This window comes from Salvelinus alpinus, chromosome 20 (assembly GCF_045679555.1).
Source record: "Salvelinus alpinus chromosome 20, SLU_Salpinus.1, whole genome shotgun sequence".
NCBI classification, from domain to species: Eukaryota; Metazoa; Chordata; class Actinopteri; order Salmoniformes; family Salmonidae; genus Salvelinus; species Salvelinus alpinus.
Window position 1 is genome coordinate 38,614,924 of NC_092105.1, and position 22,416 is coordinate 38,637,339.

The window sequence follows — 22,416 nt, forward strand, 5'->3', positions numbered from 1 at the left end:
CCTTACAGGTCTCAGAGATAGACAGACTGTGGACCAGTTAAATTAGAGATTCCAAGTGCAGCTGGTGGAAATCTATCTCTCAGCACAGAGAGATAGTGTAGAAGACAGTGAATGGATGTGATAGAAACCTGAAATCACATAAAAACTTTGGTCATAGTGTTAAGTAAGATCAGACAGAGTGGATTTTGTAAACCAATTAGGTGTTACCAATAACATGGGCATTCCTGCAACTAAAATTAATTAAACCATAAAATGGTGCCACTGCTAGGAATTGACGATGCATGCTATATTCTCAGAACTGCTAAGTTAGTGCTTTCTGTTTGATCTGCGTATGACTTTCCCTTGAAAACATCACAGGGTGCAAGGTAAAGAAGGGTGGGAAAATGTCAGATGAAGTTCATCCATCTCAAGTGTGAAAAAGCGTCACTCTCCTGCACTGCTATGAAAAGGATAGCATGGAAATTGATGTAGAACATAAGGGATATATGTCTATGTTGGCCACAAGGTTCACAGTCTCCCTGGAGGACAGAACACAGCCCTGTTTTCTCAGAAACATCTTCACCACCATTATCCACCACAGCTGTAGCAAACACACAAAAACGACAGTTTACTCTTAGGCAGGGGCGACTTTTCACTGTGGACAGGGGCGGGGCATGCCCCCCCCCCCCCCCACATTCTGAAATTGCATTTTTGTCTCCCACAGTTTTATGATTGGAATGTGATATTAAACGAGGCAACGGTGTGCTTTAGGACCATGCGGACGTCTCCGAGCGGTCTGGTAGGCTGTTTGGAGTGTTTATCTGACTGGCGGAGAAAAAAAAAATATATATATATTTATGTCCCCCCTACTTCTAAAACCAAAGTTCCACCCCTACTCTTAGGTCTTTTCTACAGTTTAGCCAAGGACAGTGTTCAAATATATTGTATGAGGTGGCCAGTCTGGAATGTATACACCGATGAGAAACACTCAGATTTTTTCGAGGATTACAGGTGGGCTATTCAAGTGGACTATCTGAATGGCATGCCAGTTTATTAGTTTATCGTGTGGGTTATATCCTTTTGTCTGGTATCTGCTTTTGTGCAAAGGCTCTCTTCACTCCTCATGTCAACCATGTAATCTCTAATCCATTATATTCTCCTTTAATAATTTTATATCCCCAGCTCACTGTCTGTAGCATGAATTGTAATGTTTCCATGCTGTTCATTTTCTTAAACATAATTTTTCTCTGGTCACTTTTCAGTCTTTTTTGTCCTTGAATTACCTTTCAATGATGCAGGGATACAGTCACAGCAGTTACCATTCTCCCACTCTCCATCTCTCTACCTTGTATATCCATTGTTCTCTCCCTGCCTACTGTTTACCTAGAAGCACCCTGTTACGCAGGCTTCAAGCCCCTCTGCTTTTTGTCTGCATCCTCTATTATGAGAAAATAGGTCTGTCTCAAGCATGTCCTCATTATGTCCCCACCTCTGTAAAAGCTCCTGTTGCTGTTGCCCTTACTTTTATTTCCTGGTATTAAAGCCCACTGCAAATAAATGTAGTCTAGACCAAACGCTACATAATCTCTGCAATCAAACCATGACCTTTAGAGATTAGGAAAGTGACATTTTAAGTGATCCATATTTTCATGTATTCACAGATGTGCATACAATTGAGGCCCACTGGGCATACCAAGTCATTTCAACGTGGATAATTGGGTAATGTTTGGTTGAGACATTGATTACAACCTATATTCACCCACTCAAAAAGTTTGTTGTATTTCCAATGTGTTATCACTATGCTTTCAACCATCTAAAGCACAACCAAATTCCAATGGAATAACAATGTGCGTTTTTGGTTTAGTTGTAACCCAAATGTCTGTCACTGTGCTTTCACTCATTTAAAAGCACAGCAAAGTTCAAATAGGAATACCATGTCAGAAATGTTGGTTATTTATACAACAAATTAGTGTTATCACTGTGCTTTATCTAATAGCACAACCAAATGACTTGGATTGCAGTTGATATTGCATAATAAGTACATAGTGCAAGCGATCAATGCAGTTCGAGATTCTGCACAGATTATTACAGCAATTGTGAAGATCTCCACAGACCGATTCATGCTATCTTGAACATGCACGCTTTATATGATTATATATGAAGACATTTATAGTTACAGTAACCTCAAAATGTGACCATGGATGTGTTACCCATTTTACGGTATATTGTTACATTACCGATATAGGATCTTAATTTGAGCCAGTTTGCTACAGCAGAAAATGAATGCAGCAACAGGAAATGTGAGTTATTATGTGTGGATTATAATTAATGGACATCTTTGTCGCGGTTAATACATTTTCCGTAAGGGAAAATCAAGTCTGAAATGTCAAAGGGGAAATGAGAAACTTCAGAAGCCTTTTTAAAGCTCAAATTACACCACAAATTCTCCTGCAACAGGGGATCAAATTAAGATCCTACACCTGTAGTAGGCTATTTACTGGGCTATTTACTGTATTACAAAAGTAATATGGAATTGTGTTTGGTTGACAACACAACAAAATATCAACATTTAAAGAAGATATGGGTACTGCTTAGAATAGTTCCATCTGAGCCACTGACTTAATCCCATTCTTTAACCTTTAGTTTTGGTTGAGTTTGAGGCTTGAATCCAACATATCATTTGTGAACTTGTCGACAAGTTAATAGGCTATTTATTGTATTACAAAAGTAATATTGACTTGTGTTTGGTTGACAACGCAACCAAATATCAACGTTTAAAGGAGATGTAATAGTTCCATCTGTTTCCCTGACTTAGTCTGGCTTTAATTCCAGTTTTTCTATAATTCCATCTCAACCAAAAATCAAAGTTAAAGAATATGACTGAATCAAATCAAATCAAACTTTAAATGCACTTTAGTCCTATTCTTTAACTTAGATGTTTGGTTTGCTCTGTTAACCCTACCCTTTGGAATGACTTCGATAGCATCAGTGAATCTATTTAGTTGTTAAGTGGAGATCTCTCAACAATCATTCTCACGATAGCACATTAGTAATAGTCAGTGACAAATATCATACAAAAGCAGGGCTGGGCTTGGTTCAAACCCTGGATAGGAGACCAAAGGTTAGCTGTAGATAGATCAACTCTCCAGTAGGAGGTGCTGCTCAGCCTATTGTTATATTTTCTCATAGTGGAAATGAAGTTGAAGATCTGATGTTGTTTTAAAAGGTACAAATTCAACATACAGTATTTTATACAAGGTTTGTCTATGTTGAAATTTGGTGACCGTGATGACATAATCCTGTGGTTGAAATTTCACCCTCAAAACCACAGTTTACTTTGATGACATCTTTCAAATCCATAGAATTTTCCATGTACAGTTCATTCGGAAGGTTTTCAGAACCCTTGACTTTTTCCACATTTTGTTACGTTACAGCCTTATTTTAAAATGTATAAAATAATTTCCCCCCTCATCAATCTACACACAATACCCCATAATGACAAAGCAGAAATAGGCTTTTCGACAATTTTGCAAATGTATTCCAAATAAAAAACAGAAATACCTTATTTACATAAGTAATCAGACCCTTCAATATGAGACTCGAAATTGAGCTCAGGGGCATCCTGTTTCCATTGATCATCCTTGAGATGTTTCTTCAACTTGATTGGAGTCCACCTGTGGTAAATTCAATTGATTGGACATGATTTGGAAAGGCACATACCTGTTTATATAAGGTCTCACAGTTGACAGTGCATTTAGAAGTACAGTTCTTACCATTTAGAAATATTATATGGAGCAATTGACTGAAGGCGAACGGCAAAGACTTCTCTCCATTTCATGATATGTATTATGAGCTCTAAGATCCTCTGTCGATGTATTATTGAAATGTGCATCTGCAGCCTTCTTCATAAAATCATTTGACATGATTGCGTTTACTTCATAACCGTGGCCCACTGACTGTCTGAACTTGTCTGAACTGCCCCGAGTCGATGATGTATGTGATCGGTTATTCCAATGACAGCAGATATAATATATAATAAATACTCAGTATCTGTATGTATAGTATAAATACAGATAATTCGTGTCAAAGAATCATTATTTCTGCATTAAGGATTCCTCAAGCTTTAATCCCAAATTCACAAGGCAGAGTTTAATCAACCAAAACCCAGGGACTCTAGGATCATAGGAAAGGGTAAAGCTGTAGTGATTATATATTTTTTTACTGGCTTCACATCCCTATGGATGAGGGCATTTATCTATGTCCACTCAGAGGTTTAAAGAGTTGGCCAGTGGGCAGCATCCTGCCAAAGACACACACACACACACACACACACACACACCTTCCCTTCACTCTCTGGCCTTTGAAGTCTGGAGATCTACTGATGATCTGTCTCTGAGTTTGAAGGGGCTCGCTGTGTTCTTGTGTGTTCACATTGTACATAATATGTGAACATTTCTTCACAGCTGTGATGTTTATAGTGACCCCTACAAAATGCTGCACGGATAATGCTGGTATAGGTCCACCTAGTTTTAAATTCTAATTACACAGTAACTACCAAACAGTTTTATACCAGTTACCATGTACACTACCGTTCAAAAGTTTGGGGTCACTTAGAAATGTCCTTGTTTTCCATGAAAACATCAATTCAGCAAAAAAAGAAACGTCCTCTCACTGTCAACTGCGTTTATTTTCAGCAAACTTAACATGTGTAAATATTTGTATGAACATAACAAGATTCAACAACTGAGACATAAACTGAACAAGTTCCACAGACATGTGACTAACAGAAATGGAATAATGTGTCCCTGAACAAAGGGGGGGGTCAAAATCAAAAGTAACCGTCAGTATCTGGTGTGGCCACCAGCTGCATTAAGTACTGCAGTGCATTTCCTCCTCATGGACTGCACCAGATTTTCCAGTTCTTGCAGGGAGATGTTACCCCACTCTTCCACCAAGGCACCTGCAAGTTCCCGGACATTTCTGGTGGGAATGGCCCCAGCCCTCACTCTCCGATCCAACAGCTCCCAGACGTGCTCAATGGGATTGAGATCCGGGTTCTTCGCTGGCCATGGCAGAACACTGACATTCCTGTCTTGCAGGAAATCACGCACAGAACGAGCAGTATATCTGGTGGCATTGTCATGCTGGATGGTCATGTCAGGATGAGCCTGCAGGAAGGGTACCACATGAGGGAGGAGGATGTCTTCCATGTAACGCATAGCCTTGAGTTTGCCTGCAATGACAACAAGCTCAGTCCGATGATGCTGTGACACACCGCCCCAGACCATGACGTACCCTCCACCTCCAAATCGAACCCGCTCCTGAGCCCAGGCCTCGGTGTAACGCTCATTCCTTCGACGATAAACACGAATCCGATCATCACCCCTGAGACAAAACTGCGACTCGTCAGTGAAGAGCACTTTTTGACAGTCCTGTCTGGTCCAGTGACAGTGGGTTTGTGCCCATAGGCGATGTTGTTGCCGGTGATGTCTGGTGAGGACCTTCCTTACAACAGGCCTACAAGCCAGTTTTATTGCTTCTTTAATCAGGACAACAGTTTTCAGATGTGCTAACAATTGCAAAAGGGGTTTCTAATGATCAATTAGCCTTTTAAAATGATAAACTTGGATTAGCTAACACAACGTGCCATTGGAACACAGGAGTGATGGTTGCTTATAATGTCCCTCTGTACACCTATGTAGATATTCCATTAAAAATCAGCCGTTTCCATCTACAATAGTCATTTACAACATTAACAATGTCTACACTGTATTTCTGATCAATGTGATGTTATTTTAATGGACATAAAATGTGCTTATCTTTCAAAAACAAGGACCCCAAACTTTTGAACGGTAGTATATACAGTGGGGAGAACAAGTATTTGATACACTGCCGATTTTGCAGGTTTTCCTACTTACAAAGCATGTAGAGGTCTGTAATTTTTATCATAGGTACACTTCAACTGTGAGAGACGGAATCTAAAACAAAAATCCAGAAAATCACATTGTATGATTTTTAAGTAATTAATTTTCATTTTATTGCATGACATAAGTATTTGATCACCTACCAACCAGTAAGAATTCCGGCTCTCACAGACCTGTTAGTTTTTCTTTAAGAAGCCCTCCTGTTCTCCACTCATTACCTGTATTAACTGCACCTGTTTGAACTCGTTACCTGTATAAAAGACACCTGTCCACACACTCAATCAAACAGACTCCAACCTCTCCACAATGGCCAAGACCAGAGAGCTGTATAAGGACATCAGGGATAAAATTGTAGACATGCAACAGGCTGGGATGGGCTACAGGACAATAGGCAAGCAGCTTGGTGAGAAGGCAACAACTGTTGGCGCAATTATTAGAAAATGGAAGAAGTTCAAGATGACGGTCAATCACCCTCGGTCTGGGGCTCCATGCAAGATCTCACCTCGTGGGGCATCAATGATCATGAGGAAGGTGAGTTATCAGCCCAGAACTACACGGCAGGACCTGGTCAATGACCTGAAGAGAGCTGGGACCACAGTCTCAAAGAAAACCATTAGTAACACACTACACCGTCATGGATTAAAATCCTGCAGCGCACGCAAGGTCCACCTGCTCAAGCCAGCGCATGTCCAGGCCCGTCTGAAGTTTGCCAATGACCATCTGGATGATCCAGAGGAGGAATGGGAGAAGGTCATGTGGTCTGATGAGACAAAAATAGAGCTTTTTGGTCTAAACTCCACTCGCCGTGTTTGGAGGAAGAAGAAGGATGAGTACAACCCCAAGAACACCATCCCAACCGTGAAGCATGGAGGTGGAAACATCATTCTTTGGGGATGCTTTTCTGCAAAGGGTACAGGATGACTGCACCGTATTGAGGGGAGGATGGATGGGGCCATGTATCGCGAGATCTTGGCCAACAACCTCCTTCCCTCAGTAAGAGCATTGAAGATGGGTCGTGGCTGGGTCTTCCAGCATGACAACGACCCGAAACACACAGCCAGGGCAACTAAGGAGTGGCGCCGTAAGAAGCATCTCAAGGTCCTGGAGTGGCCTAGCCAGTCTCCAGACCTGAACCCAATAGAAAATCTTTGGAGGGAGCTGAAAGTCCGTATTGCCCAGCGACAGCCCCGAAACCTGAAGGATCTGGAGAAGATCTGTATGGAGGAGTGGGCCAAAATCCCTGCTGCAGTGTGTGCAAACCTGGTCAAGAACTACAGGAAACGTATGATCTCTGTAATTGCAAACAAAGGTTTCTGTACCAAATATTAAGATCTGCTTTTCTGATGTATCAAATACTTATGTCATGCAATAAAATGCAAATTAATTACTTAAAAATCATACAATGTGATTTTCTGGATTTTTGTTTTAGATTCCGTCTCTCATAGTTGAAGTGTACCCATGATAGAAATTACAGACCTCTACATGCTTTGTAAGTAGGAAAACCTGCAAAATCGGCAGTGTATCAAATACTTGTTCTCCCCACTGTATATATATATATATATATATATATATATATATATATATATATATATATATATATATATATATATATATATATATGGTACCAGTCAAATGTTTGAACACACCTACTCATTCAAGTATTTTTTTAAAACTATTTTCTACATTGTAGAATAGTAGTGAAGACATCAAAACTATGAAATAACACATATGGAATCATGTAGTAACCAAGTTTGTTAAACAAATCATAATAGATTAGAGATTTGAGATTCTTCAAAGTAGCCACCCTTTGCCTTGATGACAGCTTTGCACACTCTTGGCATTCTCTCAACCAGCTTCATGAGGAATGCTTTTACAACAGTCTTGAAGGAGCTCCCACATATGCTGAGCACTTGTTGGCTGCTTTTCCTTCACTCTGCGGTCCAACTCATCCCAAACCATCTCAATTGGGTTGAGATCGGGTGATTGCGGAAGCAACAGGACAATGACCCAAAACACACCTCCAAGCTGTGTAAGGGCAATTTGACCAAGGAGAGTGATGGAGTGCTGCATCAGATGACCTGGCTTCCGCAATCACCCGATTGCGGAAGCCAGGTCATCTGATGCAGCACTCCATCACTCTCCTTGGTCAAATTGCCCTTACACAGCTTGGAGGTGTGTTTTGGGTCATTGTCCTGTTGAAAAATAAATGATCGTCCCACTTAGCGCAAACCAGACGGGATGGTGTATTGCTGCAGAATGGTAGTCGTGCTGCTTAGGTGTGGCTTGAATTCAAAAGAAATCACAGACAGTGTCACCAGCAAAGCACCACAACACCATCACACCTCCTCCTCCGTGCTTCATGGTGGGAATCACACATGCAGAGATAATCCGTTCACCTACTCCACGTTTCACAAAGACACGGCGGTTGGAACCAAAAATTGCAAATTTGGACTCATCAGACCAAAGGACAGATTTCCACCTGTCTAATGTCCATTACTCATGTTTCTTGGACCAAGTAAGTCTCTTTTTCTTATTGGTGTCCTTTAGTAGTGGTTTCTTTGCAGCAATTCGACCATGATGGCCTGATTCACGCAGTCTCCTCTGAACAGTTGATGTTGAGATGTGTCTGTTGAACTCTGTGAAGCATTTATTTGGGCTGCAATCTGAGGTGCAGTTAACTCTAATGAATTTACCCTCTGCAGCAGAGGTAACTCTGGGTCTTCCTTTCCTGTGGCGGTCCTCATGAGAGCCAGTTTCATCATAGCAATCCAATGTATATTCCATGGAATGTATATGTATATATTCCATGAACAGTTAATTCGGAAAGTTTTCAAACCCCTTCTTCCACATTTTGTTACGTTACAGTCTTATTCTGTACGGGACACCATTCTATATACTTCCGGCCCTTCCTTGGACACTGTGCTATCTAACCTCCAAACGAGCTTCAATGCCATACAACACTCCTTCCGTGGCCTCCAACTGCTCTTAAACGCTAGTAAAACCAAATGCATGCTTTTCAACCGTTCGCTGCCTGCACCCGCACGCCCGACTAGCATCACCACCCTGGACGGGTTCCGACCTAGAATATGTGGACATCTATAAGTACCTAGGTGTCTGGCTAGACTGCAAACTCTCCTTCCAGACTCATATCAAACATCTCCAATCCAAAATCAAATCAAGAATCGGCTTTCTATTCCGCAACAAAGCCTCCTTCACTCACGCCGCCAAACTTACCCTAGTAAAACTGACTATCCTACCGATCCTCGACTTCGGCGATGTCATCTACAAAATAGCTTCCAATACTCTACTCAGCAAACTGGATGCAGTTTATCACAGTGCCATTTGTTTTGTTACTAAAGCACCTTATACGACCCACCACTGCGACCTGTATGCCCTAGTCGGCTGGCCCTCGCTACATGTTCGTCGTCAGACCCACTGGCTCCAGGTCATCTACAAGGCTATGCTAGGTAAAGTGCCGCCTTATCTCAGTTCACTGGTCACGATGGCTACACCCACCCGCAGCACGCGCTCCAGCAGGTGTATCTCACTGATCATCCCTAAAGCCAAAACCTCATTTGGACGCCTTTCCTTCCAGTTCTCTGCTGCCTGCGACTAGAACGAATTGCAAAAATCTCTGAAGTTGGAGACTTTTATCTCCTTCAACAACTTTAAAAATCTGCTATCCGAGCAGCTAACCGATCGCTGCAGCTGTACATAGTCCATCTGTAAACTACCCACCCAATTTACCTACCTCACCCCCCATACTGCTTTTATTTATTTACTTTTCTGCTCTTTTGCACACCAGTATCTCTTCTTGCACATGATCATCTGATGATTTATCACTCCAGTGTTAATCTGCTAAATTGTAATTATTCGATTTATTGCCTACCTCATGCCTTTTGCACACATTGTATATAGATTCTCTTTTTTTCTACCATGTTATTGACTTGTTTATTGTTTACTCCATGTGTAACTCTGTGTTGTCTGTTCACACTGCTATGCTTTATCTTGGCCAGGTCGCAGTTGCAAATGAGAACTTGTTCTCAACTAGCCTACCTGGTTAAATAAAGGTGAAATAAAAAAAATAAAAAATAAAAATTCTAAAATGGATTAAATAAAAATGTTTCCTCATCAATCTACACACAATACCCCATGATGACAAAGTGAAAAAATGTTTTTAGAAATGTACTTATTTACATAAGTATTCAGACTCCTTGTTACGAGACTCAAAATTAAGATCAGGTGCATCGTGTTTCCATTGATCATCCTTGAGATGTTTCTACAAGTTGATTGTCTATATAAGGTCCCACAGTTGACAGTGCATGTCAGAGCAAAAACCAAGCCATGAGGTTGAAGGAATTGTCTGTAGAACTCCGAAACAGGATTGAGTCGAGGCACAGACCTGGGAATAGGTACCAAAAAATGTCTGCAGCATTGAAGGTCCCCAGGAACACAGTGGCCGCCATCATTCTTTAATGGAAGAAGTTTGGAACCACCAAGACTCTTGCTAGAGCTGGCCGTCCAGCCAAATTGAGCAATCGGGGGAGAAGGGCCTTGGTCTGGGAGGTGACCAAGAACCCAATGGTTACTCTGACAGAGCTCCAGAGTTCCTCTGTGGAGATGGGAGAACCTTCCAGAAGGACAACCATCTCTGCAGCACTCCACCCATCTGGCCTTTATGGTAGATTGGACAGATGGAAGCCACTCCTCAGTAAAAGGCACATGACAGCCCGCTTGTAATTTGCCAAAAGGCACCTAAAGACTCTCAGACCATGAGAAACAAGATTCTCTGGTCTGATGAAACCAAGATTGAACTCTTTGGCCTGACTGCCAAGCGTCACGTCTTGAGGAAACCTGGCACTATCCCTAAGGTGAAGCATGGTGGTGGCAGCATCATGCTGTGGGGATGTTTTTCAGTGGCAGGGACTGGGAGACTAGTCAGGATCGAGGGAAAGATAAACGGAGCAAAGTACAGAGAGATCCTCAATGAAAACCTGCTCCAGAGCTCTCAGGACCTCAGAATGGGGCAAAGGTTCACCTTCCAACAGGACAACGACCACAAGCACTCAACCAAGACAATGCATGAGTGGCTTCGGGACAAGTCTCTGAATGTCCTTGAGTGGCCCAGCCAGACTTGAACCCGATCGAACATCTCTGGAGGGACCTGGAAATAGCTGTGCAGCGACGCTCCCCATCCAAACTGACAGAGCTTGAGAGGATCTGCAGAGAAGAATGGGAGAAACTCCCCAAATACAGGTGTGCCAAGCTTGTAGCGTCGTACCCAAGAAGACTCAAGGCTGTAATCACTACCAAAGGCGCTTCAACAAAGTACTGAGTAAAGGGTCTGAATACTTATGTAAATGTACTATTTCAGGGTTTTTTTTCTTTATAAATGCTTTTTCTTTGTCATTATGGGGTATTGTGTGTAGATTGATGAGGGGAAAAATCTATTTAATTCATTTCAGAAAAAGGCTGTAACGTAACAAAATGTGGAAAAAGTAAAGTGGTCTGATTTCTTTCCGAATGCACTGTATATAAAATGTGATGTTGCAACTTTTGGGTTTTGATTTACTCATATTGGTAGGCCTAATTGAGTTTAGATGGGAGAGGTTGAGCTGTGGAAAACAGTCAAGCACCATCCACAAGTTTCACTGAGTGATGTAAAATATATAGCCTTAGGAGATCATTAAAAATGCATATTTGCACATATATGATTGTCTAAGTAAATAAAACGCCATCTGTTTGTTACTGCCTACCAAAAGGTAGTTATACTAATGAGATTCACAGTCAATTATTAAATGAAGAAGCCTGTTATTTGGCTGTTCTGACCAGTTAGTCCATTGAATTCATTCATTCATTCAGCATGAGTTTAATTCTCTCTTTAGCCTACTGTAGATTGTACCCAAGTAGCTCCTTGATCTTTTAATGTCAGAGAAGGGCGCAAATGAGAGAAAAATGTGTTATGCGAAGCACACCCTTGATGCTGAAACCGCAGTGTTTGTAGCAGAGATATTCCCTCCCTGCTTTGAAGAAGAAAAATACAATGGTGCACTAAACTGCAAGGGCATGAGCACATGATTTATTTCTGCAGTGCCAAGTGTTTCCTTTGCTCTGGAAAGCGCTCACTGGATGCGACAGCTCCTCGTTTCATAGCTGCAGCATCAATTCTGCACTCTGAGTCCTCCCCTCCCTGTCTCCTAAATGGGCCCCCAACAGCTATTTCAAGAGCATATTACCACTGCCTCTATTGAGACTCTGAGAACAAATATGTCACCTCAGACAGTTAAGTGACAACATTATGAAAATGTAAAACTCCAAACACCACTTGTTTAAAACAGAAAATTATGGAGAAATGTTCTTCCTCATTTATGCGCAAATTCCTTTCTCCTCATTGTCTTGCTTAATCTTAAATTAAGTGAAATGCCTCTTACGTGCGTTGACTGCTAATGTTAATCGTTTTAGCTCTGAAGGGAGCTTTTAATGATTGATATATAAGCTAATGAGATATCTATAATGTGACACCATTAATGGGAATGCCATAGATTTGGATGCATATTTATTAGCTTCTTTACAACACTTATACTGACCTTCTGTATAGGTTACATGTATTTTCCGCAGAAGCTAGATGAGTGCTTAAAAGTGCCCCAACCTGCTGAGGGTGTTGTAGAGAAGCACAGGGTTCATATTTCACAACCAGATTCTGATGGCATGGCCCTTGTTTTGCAGTTGAGAGCCCCTCAGACTGAGTGGCTGTCTGTCCAGGGTGGGTGTCCATGGCAGCCAGGCCTGAGATGGCAGCTAGTGCAGGGGCTGAGGTGAGGCGGGGTGGTGAGCATGGGGCGGCGGAGCCTGACTGCATAGCCTGACTGGCATGGCCTTTTCAGGCGGGCACGGCAAGCCAGTCCAGCCGTGCAGCCTGGGAAAGGTCAGGCATGTCAGAGTGGATCAGCGTGTGGTCCTGCAGCGGGGCTCCACTGGAGTGTGCTGCCAGTCAGAGGAGAAGAGGAGAGCAGCGAGGGAAGTCTCACTGCTCATTTCTGCAGGGCTTTGGGGAGAGAGATGCCTCTCCGAGCTGTCCTCTTCAGTTGCTGCTGTTTGGAGAGCAGCATGTTAATATGAGAGTGGGTAGATGCATGATTTACCAGAGCCGGGAGACATCTAGAGCAACACCAGCTTTTGTCACGCAACGAGATAATGGTCCTTGATTCATCTCAAATCATTTCAAAGTTTATTGTTCACGTAGACAGATTTGGAGATTTTATCGTAGGTGCAGCGAAATGCTTATGTTTCTAGCTCCAACAGTGCAGCAATACCTAGCAATACAATAACAATACACACATAATCCAAAAGTAAAATCAAACATGATACAAATAAATGGACGAGCAAAAACAGAATGAGCAATGTCAGAGTACGGAATATAAATATATATACAGTGAGTATACCAAACATTAGGAAAACCAACACCTTCCTTTGGCCCTCAGAACAGCCTCAATTCGTTGGGGAATGGACTCTACAAGGTGTCGAAAGAGTTTCACAGGGATGCTGGCCCATGTTGACTCCAATGATTACCACAGTTGTGTCTAGTTAGCTGAATATCCTTTTCGGTGGTGGACCATTCTTGATACACACGAGAGTTGCAGTTCTTGACATAAACCGGTGTGCCTGGCACCTACTACCACACCCCGTTCAAAGGAACGTAAAAGTTTTGTCTTGCCCATTCACCATCTGAAAGGCACACATACACAATCCATGTCTCAATTGTGTCAAGGCTTAAAAATCCTTCTTTATTTTTTTTAATTTTTTTTTACCCCTTTTCTCCCCAATTTCGTGGTATCCAATTGGTAGTTACAGTCTTGGCTCATCGCTGCAACTCCCGTACGGACTCGGGAGAGGCAAAGGTAGAGAGCCATGCGTCCTCCGAAACACGACTCAACCAAGCCGCACTGCTTCTTGACACAATGCCCACTTAACCCGGAAGCCAGCCCCACCAATGTGTCAGAGGAAACACCGTACACCTGGAGACCGTATCAGCATGCATGCGCCCGGCCCGCCACAGGAGTCGCTAGAGCGCGATGGGACTAGGACATCCCTGCCAGCCAAACCCTCCCCTAATCCGGATGACGCTGGGCCAATTGTGCACCACCCCATGGGTCTCCCGGTCACGGCCGTCTGCGACAGAGCCTGGACTCGAACAAGGATGATCTCTAGTGGCCACTGTGCCAAAAATCCTTCTTTAACCTGTCTCCTCCCCTTCATCTACACTGATTGAAGTGGATTTAACAAGTGACATCAATAAGGGATCATAGCTTTCACCTGGATTCACCTGGTCAGTCTGTGTCATGGAAATAGCAGGTGTCCTTAATATTTCGTATACTCAGTGTATTAATATGCAGCGCATTTGGAAAGTATTCAGACCCCTTGACTTTTTCCACATTTTGTTACGTTACAGCCTTTTTCAAAAATGTATTAAATCGCTTTTTTCCCTCATCAATCTACACACAATACCGCATAATCACAAAGTAAAAAACGGTTTTTAGACATTTTTCCAAATGTACGAAATATCACATTTACATACAGTACCAGCAAAAGTTTGGACTATCAAGAGTGTGCAAAGCTGTCATCTAGGCAAATGGTAGCTACTTTGAAGAATCTAAAATCTAAAATATATTTTGATTTGTTTAACACTTTTTTGGTTACTACATGATTCAATATGTGTCATTTCATAGTTTTGATAGTGTCTGCAATGTAGAAAATAGTAAAAAAATAAAGAAAAACCCTTGAATGAGATTTTGTGTCCAAACTTTTGATTGGTACTGTAAGTATTCAGACCCTTCACTCAGTACTTTGTTGAAGCACCTTTGGCAGCGATTACAGCCTTGAGTCTTCTTGGGTATGACGCTACAAGCTTGGCACATCTGTATTTGGGGAGTTTCTCCCATTTTTCTCTGCAGATCCTCTCAAGCTCTGTCAGGTTGGATGGGGAGCGTCGCTGCACAGCTATTTCCAGGTCTCTCCAGAGATGTTTGATCGGGTGCAAGTCCGGGCTCTGGCTGGGCCACTCAAGGACATTCAGAGACTTGTCCCGAAGCCACTCCTGCTTTTGCTTGGCTGTGTGCTTAGGGTCGTTGTCCTGTTGGAAGGTGAACCTTCGCTCCAGTCTGAGGTCCTGAGCACTCTGGAGCAGGTTTTCATCAAGGATCTTCCTGTACTTTGCTACGTTCATCTTTCCCTCGACAGTGAGTAGTCTCCCAGTCCCTGCTGCTGAACAACATCCACACAGCCTGATGCTGCCACCACCATGCTTCACTGTAGGGATGGTGCCAGGTTTCCTCCAGACGTGACGCTTGGCAGTCAGGCCAAAGAGTTTAATCTTGGTTTCATTATACCAGAGAATCTTGTTTCTCATGGTCAGAGTCCTTTAGGTGCCTTTTGGCAAACTCCAAGCTGGCTGTCATGTTCCTTTGACTGAGAAGTGGCTTCCTTCTGGCCACTCTACCATAAAAAAGGCCTGATTTGTGGAGTGCGGCAGAGATGGTTGTCCTTCTGGAAGGTTCTCCCATCTCCACAGAGGAACTCTGGAGCTCTGTCAGAGTGACCATTGGGTTCTTGGTCACCTCCCTGACCAAGGCCCTTTTCCCCGATTGCTCAATTTGGCCAGGCGGTCAGTTCTAGGAAGGTTATTGGTGGTTCCAAACTTCTTCCATTTAAGAATGATGGAGGCCACTGTGTTCCTGGGGACCTTCAACGCTGCATAAATGTTTTGGTACCCTTCCCCAGATCTGTGCCTCGTCACAATCCTGTCTCTGAGCTCTACAGACAATTCCTTCGACCTCATGGCTTGGTTTATGCTCTGGCATGCACTGTCAACTGTGGGACCTTATATGGACAGGTGTGTGTCTTTCTAAATGATGTCCAATCAATTGAATTTACCACAAGTGGACTCCAATCAAGTTGTAGAAACATCTCAAGGATGATCAATGGAAACAGGATGCACCTGAGCTCAATTTCAAGTCTGAATACTTATGTCAATAAGTGTTTATTATTCTTTTTTATATATAAATTAGCAAAAATGTCTAAAAACCTGTTTTTTTTTGTCATTATGGGGTATTGTGTGTAGATTGATGAGGGGGGAAAAATATTTAATACATTTTGGAATAAGCATGTAACGTAACAAAATATGGAAAAAGTCAAGGGGTTCGAATACTTTACGAAGCCACTGTATATGTAAAAATCTTGTGGGTACGCTACAATGTCTTGAATGACTATTTAACAGCTTAGGAACATTATAACAGTAGTCTCCCTCTGGATGAAAACCATGCACAGAATCATTTTCCACAGTATTGAAACACTGTAGGCAGGCTTCATGTCTCCCCTCTGTTGTCCTCTGTCATCTGATCACATTCTGCAGGAGTCAGGCTCCTCTCTATTAGACACAGAATGCACCTTCTGCTCCACTTCGTCATCATTACTAGGGCAGCTCATCTGATCGGAGAAGATTAAAGGTACCAAACATATGGCCCGGAGCCTCAACAATAACACAACTCTGCTTCCTTAATAATGAATCGAAAGAAACCCAACCGAAGCCTTTTATGCACCAAAAAAAGCCCAGAATCATATATTTCATGAACATGAAGAGACCCAACATCATTACATTATCACTCTCAGAACAGGGTCATATTGCTCTCTGTTCAACTGGAATGGAGCATGGTGTGATTTTCACACACCATCCCTGAGAGCTGAGAGTGTGTGAGCGCAGGGTGCTCAAGTCACCTTAGTTGCTAACCAGAGAGAGAGAGAGAGAGAGAGAGAGAGAGAGAGGGCTGACTGTTGATTTTCCTACTGCTGCTGATTTACCCAGCAGGCTCTCTGTCCTTGCTTTAATTATTGACAACGTCCCTGCAAATTTGGTGAAACGGCAAATCAACGTTCCGCTCGGCCAGATTACTATGCCATGCAAAGTAATAAGCCTAAAATTACTGTCTCATTGATTTACCAAAATGAATACAAAGTATCTTACCTGTGAAACCCCCTCTGTTTAGCAGTTGTCTTGACATTTAACAAATCACTGGCATAGCTGTGGAAAAAGGAGTGGATTAACTTGCCATTTCTCAGCATATTTCTATATCCCCACCTTAAATCTGCTTAAGGTTGAATTATTGAAAGTATTAGTACCTTTAATATTAGCTGCAGTGCTTCTCATCATCCATTCTCATTTACATTTCAAAGCTTAACGATTAAGTCCTAACTATGCAGATGCTGATGAAGCAGTTGTGGATGAATTCTAAAAACTTCATGAATTAACCCACTGTTTTTGTCTTATGAACACCAGTCCAGAAGTTCAAAAGAGCCTAACAGCAGGAGTTTTTTATTTGTTTTACCTTTACGGTAGCTCAAAATAGGGGCACCCCATCACCAGATACTTTGATTCTAGTCTTAAGCCCAGGAGGATGTGTGCACGTGTGTGTGTGTGTGTGTGTGTGTGTGTGTGTGTGTGTGTGTGTGTGTGTGTGTGTGTGTGTGTGTGTGTGTGTGTGTGTGTGTGTGTGTGTGTGTGTGTGTGTGTGTGTGTGTGTGTGTGTGTGTGTGTGCGTACAGCACGGTAATAGCTGCTCTCGCATTCCCCTCAAACAATTTGGAATATAATAGATTCACAACCTCTTCATTTCCAAGACAATCAGAGTAATGAGCAACCTGCAGCAGCCGTAATGGCCCCGTTATTACTCACATGGCACAGCGATGACACGCTACTGCCCAGCTCCTGGCTGAATAATACCCCACATCATATTTTATTCATTACAGCCTACGCAGAGAGAGCTGCAATTACTGCATGCCCCTTACCACTTACCGCTCAGATCACCCAGCCATGTCTGCCTGCCTCCACCTGTCCCCTGGTGCCTGGGCTTTAGCCAGTTAGATATCTCCCTGCATGTGGGCATGTGGGTGGGCATGGACTGTCAGGATGACCCAGAAAGACCAATTGTGGTGATACAGTGTGGTGTGTTTTTGAACTAATACAGTGCTGTTCCATAACTTCATCACATGCCCAAACCACAGCAGTCGGCCAGCGTGTCACCAATGCTTTGTCAGTGAGGTAGGCATAACCCAAATGTACTGTCATCTCTCATGTACATAATCAAGAAAACCTAGTTCGGCCATTAACATACAGGTGGGTTAGTAATGTTTGAGTAGTAAATAGGAAGCCTTATGTAAATAAATAAGTACATTTGTGGATCTAGGAGTTCCCAATGGTCCAAATGGATACGTTCCGTTCATAAGACATACAGTACTGGATCTAGTTATCTCACTGAAGGACTTATTCTCTCAGGGATCTCCTGCTCAGTGAAACAACAGCAACTGAAAAGGCCCCAACAAGGGTCTGACCCAACACATGCAGCAGCAGCAGGCTGTAGGCCAGGTGCCTAGGGAGTACAGATGAACCTGTAGAAGTAAAGTTTTACAGATTTACAACCTTGGCCGCATCAGCAGGCCTGCGAGGCGAGCGTTCCCGATTATGGGATGTTTATTATGTGTGGAGTGTGCCCTTGTGGTGCCAGTCCTCTCAGGGTGTGAGGATTGCTTTTCATGTGCCATTAATCCAAGCTGTCATCGGTTCGATAATTAAGTGTTACCTAGACAGGGGGTGTTACAGCATCAGTCAAGTACTTATTCACTGTCTTTACAAAGCAAATTAAAGGGAGTCAAGGTTTTAAATATGATTTAAGATTAGATATATTATCGGTGCTGCAATTTTAAAACACGTTTAGAGATGATATAGTCAAGTAGTCACAGTGTGCTCAGGATCTCATGCAATCATATCGACTCTTCTGATATGTGTGGTGCTTGTGGAAACGGGGCTCTGGGAGTTATGCTGATTTGTTTTTGAGTAATGTTTTTATGGGCCTTAAATATGCCTGTTTTATGATTCTGATGTTTATCTCTGTAAGGAAGATGTGTAGCGCGTCTGTCACGCCCTGACCTTAGTTTTCTATATTTTCTGTATTATTTTGGTCAGGTCAAGGTGTGACGAGGGTGGGTATGTGTGTTTTTGTCTTGTCTAGGGTTTTTGTTTATCTATGGGGATTTTGTATGTCTAGGTAATGTAGGTTTATGGTGGCCTGAATTGGTTCCCAATCAGAGGCAGCTGTTTATCGTTGTCTCTGATTGGGGATCCTATTTAGGTTGCCATTTTCCATTTAGGTTTTGTGGGTAGTTGTCTATGTGGAGTTGCATGTCAGCACTCGGTCTAGTTGGCGTCACGGTCGTTTTTGTTACTTTCTTCAGTGTTCTTCCGTTATTAGAACCTTCAGAACCTAACAGGTAAAGGGGTTAGAAACTCTAATCACTGCTAACCTGGTTTTGTTCTGTAGGTGGCACTTTTTGCTCTTTTGAAGGGATCGGTCCCAACCTCTTAAAGGCCCTAGGATCCATGTGTACGGGGGTGGAGTGCCAGTGACAGGGATGACAACCCTACTTGGGATGGGGGAAAGTTTGAGGGAAATTGGAGGACAACTGGAGGTGTACTCAGAGCCAGTTGGAGCTACAGTATGTTTAGCAGGGTATCATGGTACAGCTACGTGGATAACAGACAGGCAAAGGTTCTGGTGGTACTGGTAAGTATGGATAAGTATCTCAAAATAATGGCCAGGATAGTGGTACATTTCTCAAATACAACCCATCATGGTAATTGGTGAATTGAGGAAAGTTAGCTATAATTCCAATGGTTTGGCTGATAATAAATAGGAAAAAGAGAGCAGTTTTTACATGGCTAAAGGAGGACTACCATTATTTATTTTTTACAGGAAACTCATTCAATATACTCTGACGAAGTGGCTTGGGAAAAAGAGTGGGATGGTCAAATCTAATTCTGTCATGGGCTAAGGAATTCGAAAGGTGTTATGATTCTATTAAAAAACAATCTAGATCTTGAGGTGTAATCCATTAAAATAGATCCTCAAGGAAGATGGATTGCATTTAATATACTGCTTGATGATAAACAGATATGGCTCGTTAATCTATTTGGACCGAATAATGAAGATCTGAACTTCTTTGAAAATGTTTATAATAATTAAATTACTTTCCAATATACAAATAACTATATTATAATTGTAGGGGACTACAACACAGTTTTAATTACGTCAATAGACCATAAAGGCAATCATACTACCAACTGTCACCCTCTGGCGCTCAAAGAGATTGCGAATATTATAGGCACTTTGTAATTGACTGATATTTAGATGGCTTAAAAACAAGGATCTCGTCAAATATACTTGGACGAGGCTTAATCAAGATAGTCGGATTGATTATTTTCTTGTATACTTTTCTAAGTGAAAGAAGTATTGATTGAGGATCGAATTCGATCAGACCATCAACTTATATCTTCCCATTTAACTATGTAAGACTTTCCACGAGGATGGGGATATTGGAAATTTAACCAGGGTTTATTGACTGACATTACTTTATTTAAAAAAACAAAGGAATTCATAACAGACTTTTTCTTGCACAATACTGTCACACCTGCTCCCGCTCCCCCTCTCTGGCGCTCGAGGGTGCCGGGCGGCCCATCATTACGCACGCCTGTCACGTTACGTGCATCAACGCAATATTGGACTCACCTGGAATCCTTCACTTTGTTGATTTCCCCCTCTATATCTGTCTGTTCCTCAGTTTGTTCCCTGTGTCAGCACTAATGTCGTTATGTTTTTCATGTCCAGACGCTGTACTGTCTTGTTTCGTGTCTGTTTATTAATTACATGTTCACTTCCTGTACTTGCTTCTCTTCTCCTAGCGTCTGTCCTCACAGAATTCTGACACCACAATTTGAAGCATCAGGGAGTTTTTTTGTTGTTGTTTTGGCTGGTGACGTTTGGTCTGGGGCTGCTGCCGGAGGAACCGGGGGTGCCTCAGCTGTCTTGTCGGGCTTCCACGCCTTAGCTGGCTTGAGAGGTTTCCTTGCCTCGGTTGGCTCAGCAGGATCCCACCCCACGTCACGTCACGCCTCAGCCGGCTAGTCAGGCTCCCACGCCTCAGCCGGATTGTCAGGATCCCATCCCACGTCATGCCCCAGCCTGCTCGTCGGGCTCCCATGCCTCCCTCAGGTGGGATGCCGGGTGACGCCCCTAGAAGGGGGGGTTCTGTCACACCTGCTCATGCTCCCCCTCCCTGGCGCTTGAGGGCGCCAGGCGGCCCATCTTTATGCACACCTGTTACCATAATTACGCTCATCAGCGCAATATTGGACTCACCTGGACTCCTTCACTTTGTTGATTTCCCCCTCTATATCTGTCTGTTCCTCAGTTTGTTCCCCCGGTCAGCAGTAATGTCGTTATGTTTTTCATGTCCAGACACTGTCCTGTCTTGTTTCATGTCTATTTATTAATTAAATGTTCACTCCCTGTACTTGCTTCTCATCTCCAAGCATCTGTCCTCACAAATACAGGTTCAGCGCACAGGTTCAGCGCACATCAGGGATGCCTTTAAATGTGCCTTTAGAGACCATTCAATAAAATGTTCATCCCAAAAACAAAACGCTATCGGTCAACTCTAAAAAATCTAACATTACACATCAATTGTGTTGATAAATGTAGTACAGAAGTACTGAATAATTTGATAATCTAGACACAATACAGGAGTTTGAGGAACTTATTCAGAAAATATTAGGTTTTATTTATCTAAAAAAAACAGAGCAAATTGGATGCTAACCTTCAATATAGAAACATGGCCAAAAATAACCTCTAAATATTTGTTACTAACAATGGAGAAATCCTTATCTCACCAAAGGACATTGTGAATGAGGAAGTAAAATATTTAAAACAAACATTCTCTTGTCAAGTTCCTTGGCAATTGATTCCATTCAGATGGGGAAAACCCCTGGCCTCGATGGCATTCCAATAGGGATAAATCACATTCTTTATGAACTACTGAAAGATCCAATACTATCATGTTTTAATTACTTGTATATAAATGGCAAACTGCGAAAGCCTTCGATACAGTATTATCTAGAATCAGTTTATAAGTGCCTGGATTCTTTCAACTTTGGAGAATCTCTCATAACGGTTTCTCTGAGAACTTAATTGATAAGAGGCGTAAAACAAGGTTTCCCTCTGTCAACATACTTATTTGTTATGGACATTGAACTGTTAGTTATAAAAATCTGATCTAATGGCAAACAATGTATGGATTAGAGTATCAATGTATGTCGGTGATTGAAGTTCTCTTGATTCCTCAATCTTAAACCTTGAAGGGCCTCATTGAGGACCTGGATAATTTCTCCAGATTAAAACCCAACTATGATAAGTGTACTATATTAGTAATTGGGTCTCTAAAAGATGCAAACTTTAAATTGCCATGTGGTCTCCCGATTTAAATGGGCGGATGGTGAAGTTAATGTGCTTGGTGTACAGTACAAATGCCGGAAAAGTTGAGCAATCTTGCACTTATTAACTTTGATAGAAAACTTAGCAAAATAGATAGGATCTTGAACCCATGGAGAGGGAAACACCTGTCATCTATGGGA

The 22,416-nt window shown here is 42.3% G+C and overlaps 1 protein-coding gene across 1 annotated transcript in view; it reads left to right on the forward strand.

The window, feature by feature from the left end:
• Positions 1-22,416, forward strand: part of hs6st3b (heparan sulfate 6-O-sulfotransferase 3b) — a 96,501-nt gene that overhangs the window by 1,882 nt on the left and 72,203 nt on the right. The window lies entirely within an intron of this gene.